At 36.1% G+C, this 12,659-nt stretch overlaps 1 protein-coding gene across 21 annotated transcripts in view; it reads right to left on the bottom strand.

Annotated features, from left to right (window-relative positions):
- LOC131438455 (patronin) overlaps window positions 1-12,659 on the bottom strand; it is a 112,465-nt gene that overhangs the window by 86,731 nt on the left and 13,075 nt on the right. The window lies entirely within an intron of this gene.

The following is a 12,659-nucleotide window of genomic DNA, read 5'->3' as shown; positions in this document are numbered from 1 at the left end:
GCTTGTTTCTACCTGATTTCGTTTGTAGCTTTTTCACTAATGGGCGGTCCTAACGGCTATAAAATTAGCCGCATACAGAATTTTATTGTCGATTATTTCATTTCGGATTTGCATAATTTATTGAAAGAAACTATCAATATGCTGTAGGGATTCGTTTCCAGCATTCAGAAGAGTCAAATTGCGTAATTCTCTACGACATTAAACTCTGGAACATTTTTCGCAAAAAAAGGCTTCACTTGATCTCGATTACTATGAATTTCACACAGCGAAAAGTGCACAAATCTAAGCAAAATGTTCTTGATTTGCAGTAAACTGAGGATATTTCCCTACGATTTGCGAACAACAAATCCTAATAGTTCTTTAGAAAACTTTTAGAGCCATTAGAACGGCTGATATTGTGCAATGCTCTCCACCGTTGTTTTTTTTCCCAATGCTAATGACTGGCAGCTGTGACGTAATCGCTCTTGTCGAAAGCGTGCAGACGACACAAAACACCTCTGCTCGCAGTGGCGATTGAATCCAAACTGATTGAATTTTTGTTAAGAGATTTCCTTTTATGTGATTTCGTTTGTAGCTTTTTCACTAATGGGCGGTCCTAACGGCTATAAAATTAGCCGCATACAGAATTTTATTGTCGATTATTTCATTTCGGATGTGCATAATATATTGAAAGAAACTATCAATATGCTGTAGGGATTCGTTTCCAGCATTCAGAAGAGTCAAATTGCGTAATTCTCTACGACATTAAACTCTAAAACAATTTTTGCAAAAAAAGGCTTCACTTGATCTCGATTACTGTGAATTTCACACAGCGAAAAGTGCACAAATTCAAGCAAACTGTTCTTGATTTGCAGTAAACTGAGGATATTTCCCTACGATTTGCGAACAACAAATCCTAATAGTTCTTTAGAAAACTTTTAGAGCCATTAGAACGGCTGATATTGTGCAATGCTCTCCACCGTTGTTTTTTTCCCACTGCTAATGACTGGCAACTGTGACGTAATCGCTGTTGTCGAAAGCGTGCAGACGACACAAAACACATCTGCTCGCAGTGGTGATTGAATCCAAACTGATTGAATTTTTGTTAAGAGATTTCCTTTTATGTGATTTCGTTTGTAGCTTTTTCACTAATGGGCGGTCCTAACGGCTATAAAAATAGCCGCATACAGAATTTTATTGTCGATTATTTCATTTCGGATTTGCATAATATATTGAAAGAAACTATCAATATGCTGTAGGGATTCGTTTCCAGCATTCAGAAGAGTCAAATTGCGTAATTCTCTACGACATTAAACTCTAAAACATTTTTTGCAAAAAAAGGCTTCACATGATCTCGATTACTGTGAATTTCACACAGCGAAAGCGCACAAATCTAAGCAAACTATTCTTGATTTGCAGTAAACTGAGGATATTTCCCTACGATTTGCGAACAACAAATCCTAATAGTTCTTTAGAAAACTTTTAGAGCCATTAGAACGGCTGATATTGTGCAATGCTCTCCACCGTTGTTTTTTTCCCACTGCTAATGACTGGCAACTGTGACGTAATCGCTGTTGTCGAAAGCGTGCAGACGACACAAAACACATCTGCTCGCAGTGGTGATTGAATCCAAACTGATTGAATTTTTGTTAAGAGATTTCCTTTTATGTGATTTCGTTTGTAGCTTTTTCACTAATGGGCGGTCCTAACGGCTATAAAAATAGCCGCATACAGAATTTTATTGTCGATTATTTCATTTCGGATTTGCATAATTTATTGAAAGAAATTATCAATATGCTGTAGGGATTCGGTTCTAGCATTCACAAGGACCAAATTGAGGAACTCAATTTGGTCCGTCGCTGCTGGTTGATGATTCCACTCCCACGACGTCTGCTTCCATCGAACGCACGAAAAGAAATGATCGATTTTTGACCACGGTTCCCCTTTTATACGCATTTAGTTGAAGATATGTGCCTGACTACCTCAAAATCGTCGTCCTTGCGCGAAAAACCCAAGCGAAAGTAAGGTGTTTTCCGCGTTGTTTTCAAATTTTAAGAAAACTTAATTTTTGAATTGTTTGTGGTTATCGCACACTGTTCAAAATATTATCCTGAATTCCTGATCATATTTTTGATGAAATGGTGAAAGAATTATGTTGCTACCATTAATACAAGTCGAGATATTCACGATTAAGTTCTGCCCATTCTTCCATATGGCTAATTTTGAAAAGGCGCCCCATAGTAAAGTAAGTCGTATTCACGACAAAAGGCCATAAATTCAGTTTGGAAAATTACTTTTACTTAATTCAAAGTACAAAATGTGTAAAAATAATACAAAATTCAGAATCAATTCACTTTTGCTCGATATGACCACTTTTTGCCTTGACTTGATGACTTGAGAGAGCGAAGGAGTTGCTTCGTTTTGCCGAAAGCGGTCAATTTCCGAACATTGTATTTTCTGACGAGAAAATTTCTCCAATTGAGCAATTCGTAAACTCTCAAAACGATAGGGTTTACTTGACCGACCGTTCATACGAGAATTTGAGTCATCGATTGGCCACCAGGAGGCAGCACCCGCAACAGATAATGGTTTGGGCCGCTGTAACCGCAGATGGGCGCTCTCCAATCGTTTTCATCGAGCCTGGCGTCAAGGTAAATGCGACATATTATCGGGAAAGTATTCTGGAGGTTGCTTTTAAGCCGTGGGCAGACAAACATTTCGGTGGCAGACCATGGACGTTTCAGCAGGACTCGGCATCGTCTCACAAAGCTCGAGTGAACCAAGAATGGCTGAAAAACAACGTTCCGAACTTCATCACGTCCACACAATGGCTCTCGAATTCACCAGATGGTTGCATGGTCGTTCTATTTTAATTCACTTCTCCCTGTAATTCCGGAACCGAAAGTCGGATCGGGATGAAATTTATTAGTAATCTTTGCGATCGTAAGACCTTTCATTTGAGTCTTTATTGAGCATTTGAAATCAAATATTTTGGTCATAAACTAACAAGACATGTACGATATAGTAATTTGAAATTTGGCAAGTTGAAAGGAGTTTATTCGTTTTTATATCGTGTATTTAAACATGTATATAAACATATTCTTCCAATTGAATTTTTTTTCTTATCACATCGTAATACCGGAATCGAAGATCGGATCCGGAAAATAATTTAATAGTGTGCTATGAGAAACTAAGATCGTTCTTATGAATCTAAATTTGTAAAAATCGATTCAGTCATCTCCAAGAAAATCAAGCGCATATTTTCTGCACACACACAAACACTCTGAAGATGTGATTAAATCCGATTGTAACAATGCGCTGTACTAATTTATTCACTCGCTATATGTACTGTCTTTGGTTCTGGTGGACTTTTTTTCAAGTTGCAAAATCGATATGTTTCGAATGACATTTATTGTCAAGAAAGGGGCAGTGCTTGTTTCTGTTTCGTAGAATTTTTAATGTCTCTTCAAGGAGGAAGCAATTGAAAGTGATGTGGCAATGCTTGTCACTTTCTGAGTCCGATATCGATTAAGGTGTCTCCTTGTATTGAATTATTAAAACTGTTTACATTTACTGTATCATTGGATGGATGCGTGCATTGAAGGATACTTCAGAGAGCGTGTTTTGTATTGACTGATGACAAACAGATAGGACACTCACAACTGGATACTCTAATCATTCCAACGGTCGTTTCGAATATACAATTCAAAGTACTGCGTTCTAAACTCTAGATCATGCTCAGCAATGATCCACTTTTCTATGTATATCTTTGAAAATGCACAGATTGACTCATTGAAATCTGCTCGTAAATGCTTTCAGGAACCGCATAGGATACATTTTTATCGATCTGGCATCTAATAAATATTGATATTTGAAGCTTGACTAGTTTTTGATGAAAAAATAATCATAACTTTTTACTGGTAGCTCATATGAAAAAGCTTAGTTGAGCAAAATTATGCGCAATGATTAGTACAACAACTCTTCTGAACCCAAATTTTCCGTAGAACGTTTCACAAAAAAGTTAGAACAAAAAAGAGAATTTTCAGGAGCCACCCTACTTTTATTCGGGAAAATTGATGTAAGTCGGCCAAATGAAAAGTTAGAGAGGTGCTTTTTTCAGCAAAGTCGCTCAAAATAAAATTTTCTACAACTTTATTCTACAACAAAATCCATTTTGAGTTCAGTTAAGAAAGTTAGATTTCAGATTTCAATCTAAATGAGGACCACCCTAGTAACACTTTTCATCAAAAGGAGCGCAATTTGATTACAAACAACTTTTGTGAAGACACCAACTACAAAAAACTAATATTTAATAGTGAAAATATTTTTGTCACGCTAATTTCCCGTTTCGGACCACTGTGGAATGGTATTAAACTACACGGGGTTGTTTGAGCTGTTGACGTAGGGCTAAACAACGATTGTCAAAATCGTTGCTAAAATTTGTTTTGAATATTTAGGCAGCAGTTCTATCGTGTTCCATATAAACTCATTTGTGAAATATTTTATCGGAAATAATTCCATTACAATTTTGGATACACTGAAAAGGACCGTTTAGTTAGTGGGTGTTGGAGATGAAAGCTGCTGATCACGATTATTCAACATTCTTTGATCGAGGTCATGCTCGAATGAGAAGAAACGGAAGAATTTCGATGAATATTATCTAGTTGGTAGCTCTTGTTAGCTGGTGGATATATAAACCTACTTCGGGACTACCAGTCTCAGGTTACCGGTTTCGAAAGCACCGATAATAATGAAGAAAAACTCCAAAAACGGAACTCACCTCGATTTCTCAGCAACGGTTTAACCGATTTTTACAAATCTTGATTTAAAGCTCTGATTATCTTAAATTATACTGTGCAATTTCATCCAGATTCGACTTTCGGTTCCAAAATGATTGGGCTATGGGTATCAAAACTTTCAAACCATCATACAAAATGACGATGTAAAACCAGTACGCATCGGTACGTGTTGGTATGGAAGAAGAAAACACCACAGCCTTTGCGAACGAAGCACACTGCGTGCTTTGTTCAATTTCGTATAGCGTATACAGGAGAAAGGAAAGAGAACAAAAACTTACACCGTTTTAAAAAACAACCGAATTCATTGACACCAAGAACACATGAGCACGTGTTTCTAAACGTGTTGAAGAAAAAAGAACGCCGGTGCAGGCACAAATGTCTGTTACCGGTGTTTGGTGGTTGGTGTCTGGTGTTCGGTTTGGTTGATCATAAGGAATGTTTTATGATGCTAATTGAAAACTATTACTCCTCATTTTACTTAAAGGATCCAATGGATTATTCTCTTTGGGCCATTTTGGAGAGCAAAGTCCGAACTAAAAGATACACCAGTCTCGAGGCGCTGAAAAAAGTTATTGTCCGCGAGTGGGCCAAAATACCTGCAAGTCACATTCGGCCAAACGAAGCAACTCCTTCGCTCTCTCAAGTCATCAAGTCAAGGCAAAAGGTGGTCATATCGAGCAAAAGTGAATTGATTCAGAATTTTGTATTATTTTTACACATTTTGTACTTTGAATTAAGTAAAAGTAATTTTCCAAACTGAATTTATGGCCTTTTTAATTGGTTACACTTCGAGTGCCGGACCCTGTATACATGCACAAGCACGTGCATATATGTATATGTATAAACATATACAAATATATGTACATATATGTGCATATATGAATACATATACACTGAGGTCTTTTTTTATGCTGTGTTTTCTATGCGTTTTTTTATGCGACTTTTTTTATTCGAATTTTCAGAGTTATGCGGTTTTTTTATGCGAAGTTTCAGAGTTATGTGGTTTTTTTTATGTTAATTTTCAGAGTTATGCGGTTTCCCTTCTGCGGTTTTTTTATGCGAAGTTTCAGAGTTATGCGAATTTTCAGAGTTATACGGTTTTTTATGCGGTACGTAAATTCGCATGAAAAAGACTTCAGTGTATACATATATGATGCGCATACATCAAGGGTTTGGTGTATCCGATTTAAGGTTCTGGAAGCACTGATTTTTAGAAAATTCTTAACTATCGACCCACTGTGGTGTAGTTAGAATGCCCGAATTCTCTTCAACAACATGCAGAACGATTTTTTTTCTAACACTCATTTATAAAAGACACATTTTGTTAATTTACTTTTGAACTAAATTTTGAATTTTGAGTGAAGATTTATTGAAAGGACCATCAGTGAGTTATTGCAGTTATCTCATGAACGTCAACCAATTTCAATTATGATGCAGCCCTCGGTGGTTATTTCATTTGTCGGTTTTTGAACGTAGTTGATCAAATGTGCAGCAACCAGTGAATGCCATGCAAGCGCCACCACGGCTGTTCCAAAATTCAATGTAAACAGCCAGCAATACAAGCAGTCATGGAAAGCGCACGGCCGGCCGGGGCAATCAGTGTGAAAATTCGAAAACCGTTCCCAAACCTAGACTGAGATTAGCCGGATCTTTGGCGGCTTCTCCACCGGCAGTTTGACGAATGGTTTCTTTCGTAAAAATAGAATTCCATTGAAGGCAGAAATGCGGCCTCACCCGCCGGTATCCCTCTTTCGAACGCCTCGTGGGAGAGTGTAAATAATGAGCGGTGCTTCAACCATGGCACGCGGAGAGTGTTGGAGAAAAGCGATCCGCTACTCATTAGCGTGCTACACATGCCGACTCTATTGAGGTTGATGACGGAATGATGATGGTGATGGTGATGATGTTGGAGATCGTGTTCATCGTGATAAAGCGGCTGTTGCTAGTGCATTCGGATCATAGACTTTTTTGTAAGATACCTATTTTGGGTTGAGTTAGTATGTGAATAGAAAAAATATATCTCGACTGTGGTTGCACAGTTTCTAACTAAATTGATTTTTGTTTACAAATGTAATTGGAGAATGAATCACAAACAAAACGTGTCCTACCGGGAAATTACTATGTTTTCAAACAACATCTACAAGCCAGTAGAAGAAGAGAAATCGGAGAAGCTTGCATCCGTTGATAAAGTTCTACTTATAAGAAATGTTATGGCAACAACGGATCTATAATTCTTAGGAATCATGAATAATGAAATGTTGACTAAGCTGGTAACTTTACAATAATATACTTAACTATGTGTTGCTACTATTATTTAAGTTATATGTGATGTGATGATATGTCATCGGATTTCTTACATAAACCTATTGTGTAGCGGCAGACCTCCGAAAGGCGTCAATTCTAAACGACTAGAATCTGAACCAACAACCATGTCTAATTACTTCTCAGCCAGTAGTGAACTCGTTCAGAAATTTCATAAGTTCCACCTAGCCAGCTTCACCTATAAAAACAGACGTCACTTCCCTATCTCTATTATATATCTATTCCTCAATACGCCCAGTGGACAATTTGCACTTATTCGACGAATCTTGCGAAGCCGCTTGAAAAATCATAACCCGTCATTGGATGAGAGTAACAAGAAAAAAAATGCAAATCAAACTGGAAAGCGCAGCATACCCCACCTAGACGGATCGGCGTATGTGCGAACGAACGAACGGAAGATAAAAATCAAAACAAAAGGAAATCGCATTTTCAGTCGCTAGGAATTGAGTTGCGCGAGCCTTTCTATGCCAGCGTGTGATGCAAACGAACACACCAACACCACCCGAAGGTTAGTGACCTTCACCTATGGCTGTACGAGCTTACTTGAGGAAATGGGACCCGGCATTGTACGCATTGAATGTGATTATTGTGAACAATAAGTCGGTTTTTATATAAACAACGCAACAGTTAATCGATTCCTATTTAATTTGAAGTTATGAGAATTAATATATCATAATCATAGTTGTTGCCTTTCTCATCAGTTCGTCGAGATAGCAAAAAAGTATTTATGTGTGCATGCGATGAAAATATGCCTTTGATATGACTGAACCGATTTTTACAAACTTCATATGGAAGGTCCTACTGAAAGAACGTTATCATTTTTTCCGATTTTCACAAATTTAAAATCATGTGTGTAGAACCCAAAGAACACTATTAAATTTTAATCGGATAAGACTTCCGGTTCCGGAACAACGGAGGAAATTGTGTTTAAAACTTCTAAACACCATTAAGGGGAAAGACTCCTTGCTAGGTAATGTCAATAATGTGTGCGTAAAAACCATTTCCATCATTTTTTTCCGGATTTGATCAGATAAAACTATCATATAGCTGAAAATGAAACAAATCAATCTTATCTGCTTATAATGACAATTCAAGAAAAGTAGAAACTTCTATTTTTCTGAAAATTGCTAATAATGAAAAATAATTTGGTTTCAGTTTCCTTGTACTACACTCAAGTAAATTGAGTAGTGAAAATCATAAGGCAAATCTTATGATACATCAACAATCACCAAAATCATAATTTCATAAGATAAATATAAAAAATATACCTCTGCAATATACATCTTATCCATCACTATTATAGTTTTCATACGAACAACTTATGAACATCACAATATATGAGAGAAGTTATGTTTATCATAGAAATTTCGCACAATTTTCCTAAAAATTTCGTATAAATTTCATAAGGCGTTTTATTGGAATTCTTATTTTCGAGATTTCATAAGGCGGTCTTATGATTCTCTTACGATATTCTTGTGGCTAAAAATCATACGACATTATTATGAAATTCCATATATTTTTTGCCTGAGTGTACCACACATTCCATCAGTAACTAACACATTTCTATATGGATTTTCTCTCGCAGATTTTGCTTCGAAATAAAGATTTATATACCTTTAATAAAAATTCCAGCGAAATGGAAACCTTTGCTTGAAGAAACCGAAGGCAATAAATACTGTATGTTTTAGAAAAACTCTTTATTCTTTTCTCTTTATTGCTTATTCGCAAAATATGTTCAATTTTGTTTATTTTGTATAGCGCAATCCAATACAGATGCACTGAAGCAGTGTAGCTAAACTTTCTAATATGTAACAACAAATCAAAACCTGTTTTAATCCAACTAGTGGTGTAATGATGCCTTTCTCATATCAATCATACTATCATATATAAAACTGTGGTATTCTTTAAAATAATTTTCTTAGATTCTTAAAAGAATCACCGAAATCGTTTTTTTTTTACCGTCTACTGATAAAAACGATCAATTGGAGAAGATTTGAGGTCGATATATAATTTTTTTACGGTTTTTCGCTCTTTTCAGTGATGGTATAAAATTTTCAACACACTTTACCCTCTATTTCCGGATCCGGATGAATTTCAGAAATTACGTAAGGGACCACAGGACCTTTCATTTGAACCTAAGTTTGTGTATGGGTATCTATGAGAAAAGTTAGAACACATATTTTCAATTTTTTGCACATTTTCACCCACATTTTTTTCGGATCCAAATAAATTTCAGGAATTTTGTATGGGACCACAAGACCTTTCATTTGAATCTACGTTTGTGAAAATCGGTTCAGGCATCTCCGAGAAAAGTTAGTGCCAAAAATCGTTACATACACACATACGCACATACACACACATTTTGCGTACTCGACGACCTGAGTCGAATGGTATATGAAATAAGAGAAAGGCAAAACTAAGACTGTATGCAATTTTCCATCAAACATCGACGAAATATTGATCAAAAGTAATATTTCAATATGAAACAATACTTCACATTTGTTTGAGCATATATTATTGAACAAATAGAATGTTTTAAATCAAATTGTGAACGCGTTTTTGATAAACTATAAATTCGGTGGAATCAGCTGGAGTAGTACCGGCTGCATCACATGAGTGTAAGTGTCCCATGCTGTAATGGAAAAAAAAGTATCATACCACCAAAGTTAGCTGCATCTTTCTTGTCAAATTATTCTGAACGCTTTTCTTCAGGTGTAAGATTATACATGAACCTGTTTATATATAAATTTAGCGATGAACAAACTGACTGCGCTTGTGATAGAGTAAAATGAATAGTGTGGAACGGGAATGATTTTTAATGTTATTTCGTATATTATATATTCAAAGCAGGGGCCTTACATCAACATGGTAGAATGCGCAATTTAATATTATTGGTAAGGTGAACATTGCAAAATTTATCAATATTTTTTCAAAGAAATAATCTACAATATTCTTTTTTCTTCAGAACAAGATCTACGACTATTGTTACCTATAACCTTTACCTTCATCACTTGAAAATTAACTTTGATTGTATCCATGGATATCCACACTACCCATTGTAAGTGCAAGAAATTGTACCATCTTCATTTTTGTGGTGTGGGTGTAGATCTATGATATACGTATCAAACATGAAGTATGTAATGTACAAATTTCTAACACCAGGAAACTTGGATTCGTCATTTAACACTCGATGTGGATAGACGAATAACCTACTACGACTAATTTCTATTTTGTTTTATCTTTTATTCTCAGCTGCCTACCAATCCGAGCTATGGGTAAAACGCTCCATAGATCCGAGAAGGATCCAAAGTAACAACCAATACGCTGATCTGCCATCTGCAGAAGATGGAAAAATGTCGCCTTCCTACCTGAAAGGGTTTCCCACAGACTCTACGCTCGGATTTCAACACGTTGATCAGCGACGGACTACAGGCAACAATTCGTTTATGTACTGAAGTCTAATTTCATTGTGTTGTTTGATACGTATAGTTAAAAATTTGGTCGTAACAGTTATTTTGAGTGATAGTGCAGGTGTGTTTCGTATTGAGAGTACTATTTATTTAATAATGTTGATTCGCAAAACTAAAAATGCTCAAGCGGCGGAAACTGATAATTTACCGCCCCAAAATTCAACGACATTGTTATAAGATTTCTATGGAATGTGTGAAAATCTACAAGTCAATCGTGTTATTCAAGCTGGACACCTAAAATTGGATAGGAGAAAAAGTATACTGGTGAGATCCTTAGGTTCCTTAGATATTTTATTTTTTTCTTACTTATAATGTCTTATTATATTTCTCCTGAGTATCGAAAATCAGCTTTTGTTGAGATCATATTGTTTTCCTAAACATATCCGGATCTCTTTCCCTTCCTACTAACACATCTCCTATCCCGCGATGCTCGTGGAGATACAGTGATACCCGCGGTCTCCAAAAACAACGAGTATCGGACTAACATTTCTTCTTTTTACTCAGTAGCACAGCTTCCATGTCGTAAATGGCGACAATTGCAGGAGTTCCTTTTAGTTAACAAATATTTTCAACTTTTCACTTCTGATTACTCTATTTTACTAAATTATCTGTTCAATCAACTTATCAATTTGCGACTAGCTTTGGATAAAAGTTTTATTTGATGTTTTCTCTTTCTATGCTATTGCTTGTCTTCCAAGATTATAAATTGAATGATAAAAATCAACTATTGCGCAAATTCGTTAATATCACAAAGCTAATAACAGAGATAACATATATCGGTATGTTGAATAAATAGTAAAACATACTTGTTTGTTTGATAAATTCATAATTTTCTTTCGGTAGCCGGTTGCCCAGATCAACCAATATAACTAATTAATAAATTTAACAAATAAATAAAACAATAAAGCGGAAATAATAAGAAATCAAGCCGCGTGTGAAATCTGTTAACCTTTATTTGGTGATTTAAAATGATTTTATAAAAATTTTTAGAATATGTCACTACAATGAATCAACTATTTTGTCTAAATCCTATTCACTCGTTTATTTTATAGTAGGTATTATTTAGAAAAAATAGGGAAGTTTTTATTTGTTACGCGATAGTATTTCAAATTTTCCTTCAGTTTCCACGAATAAGAACTGTGAATCAAGACTCCTCGGGACTTCAGTATCGGATATTGTTGAAATTTTCACTCGGAAAGCCAGTGACTTTAGTGGTGCATCCGAGCATCTTGAAACCAGAACATACTAGGTCGTACGCGAATACTACAATTACTGAAATTTATACTAACAATAACAATACTCCTTCTCCCGTGACACTTGTGGAGGGCGCAGTAGTATATACGGCCTCTAGTAATAACAAGTGTTGGACTAACATCCCTTCTCATTTTCAGACGATCTACGTTCGGGCCTGGCCGGCGTCGGTACTGATCAATGAATTCTGGGGTTACCAGAAGATGTACATTGAAGAATGATTTACCAGTCCCAGGTTAGATCATTTAGAAATTTCCTTGTACAATTTCAGCTAATCCCGATCAGTAACGGAGTAGCAACCAGGGGTAGTCGCTCAAGCTCAAGCTCTAAGGCGGTCCATCCAGTAAGAAATTAATATCGTTGAAGTAATGCAAGAAAATCACAGGACCGGGATGGCTCCCCTGTGGTGTTGTCAAATATTCTTCGAACATTTTAACTGCAAGGTGACGATATGGTCGTATCCTATGAAGGACATTTGCACATTTTGAAAATGTGATGTCATCAATTCTTGAAAGCGGGAAACAGATCGGTACAGACAACGTCGGTTTGTAACCTCTCTGGCATAATATGTGCCACGTAAAGATGGGGAGTGAATTAAAACATTCATCACGGTAATCATTAGAAATTACAGTAATCATTAGAAATAGTCGATGTTTTAGTACATGAATTTTATTATGCAAAATGTAAAAATAATGCAATTTTATACTGGACGATCAGATACGCAAGTTTTTACCTTTCTCATATAGAAAAGCTATGTAATCGCTGTGAAAACCGAGGGCCGGGTATCATATACCATTCGACTCAGTTCGTCAAGATCTGTGTGTGTCTGTGTGTGCAT

This window comes from Malaya genurostris, chromosome 3 (genome assembly GCF_030247185.1).
Source record: "Malaya genurostris strain Urasoe2022 chromosome 3, Malgen_1.1, whole genome shotgun sequence".
NCBI classification, from domain to species: Eukaryota; Metazoa; Arthropoda; class Insecta; order Diptera; family Culicidae; genus Malaya; species Malaya genurostris.
The sequence above is the reverse complement of the archived record's forward strand: the minus strand, read 5'-3'. Positions and strand labels throughout refer to the sequence as shown.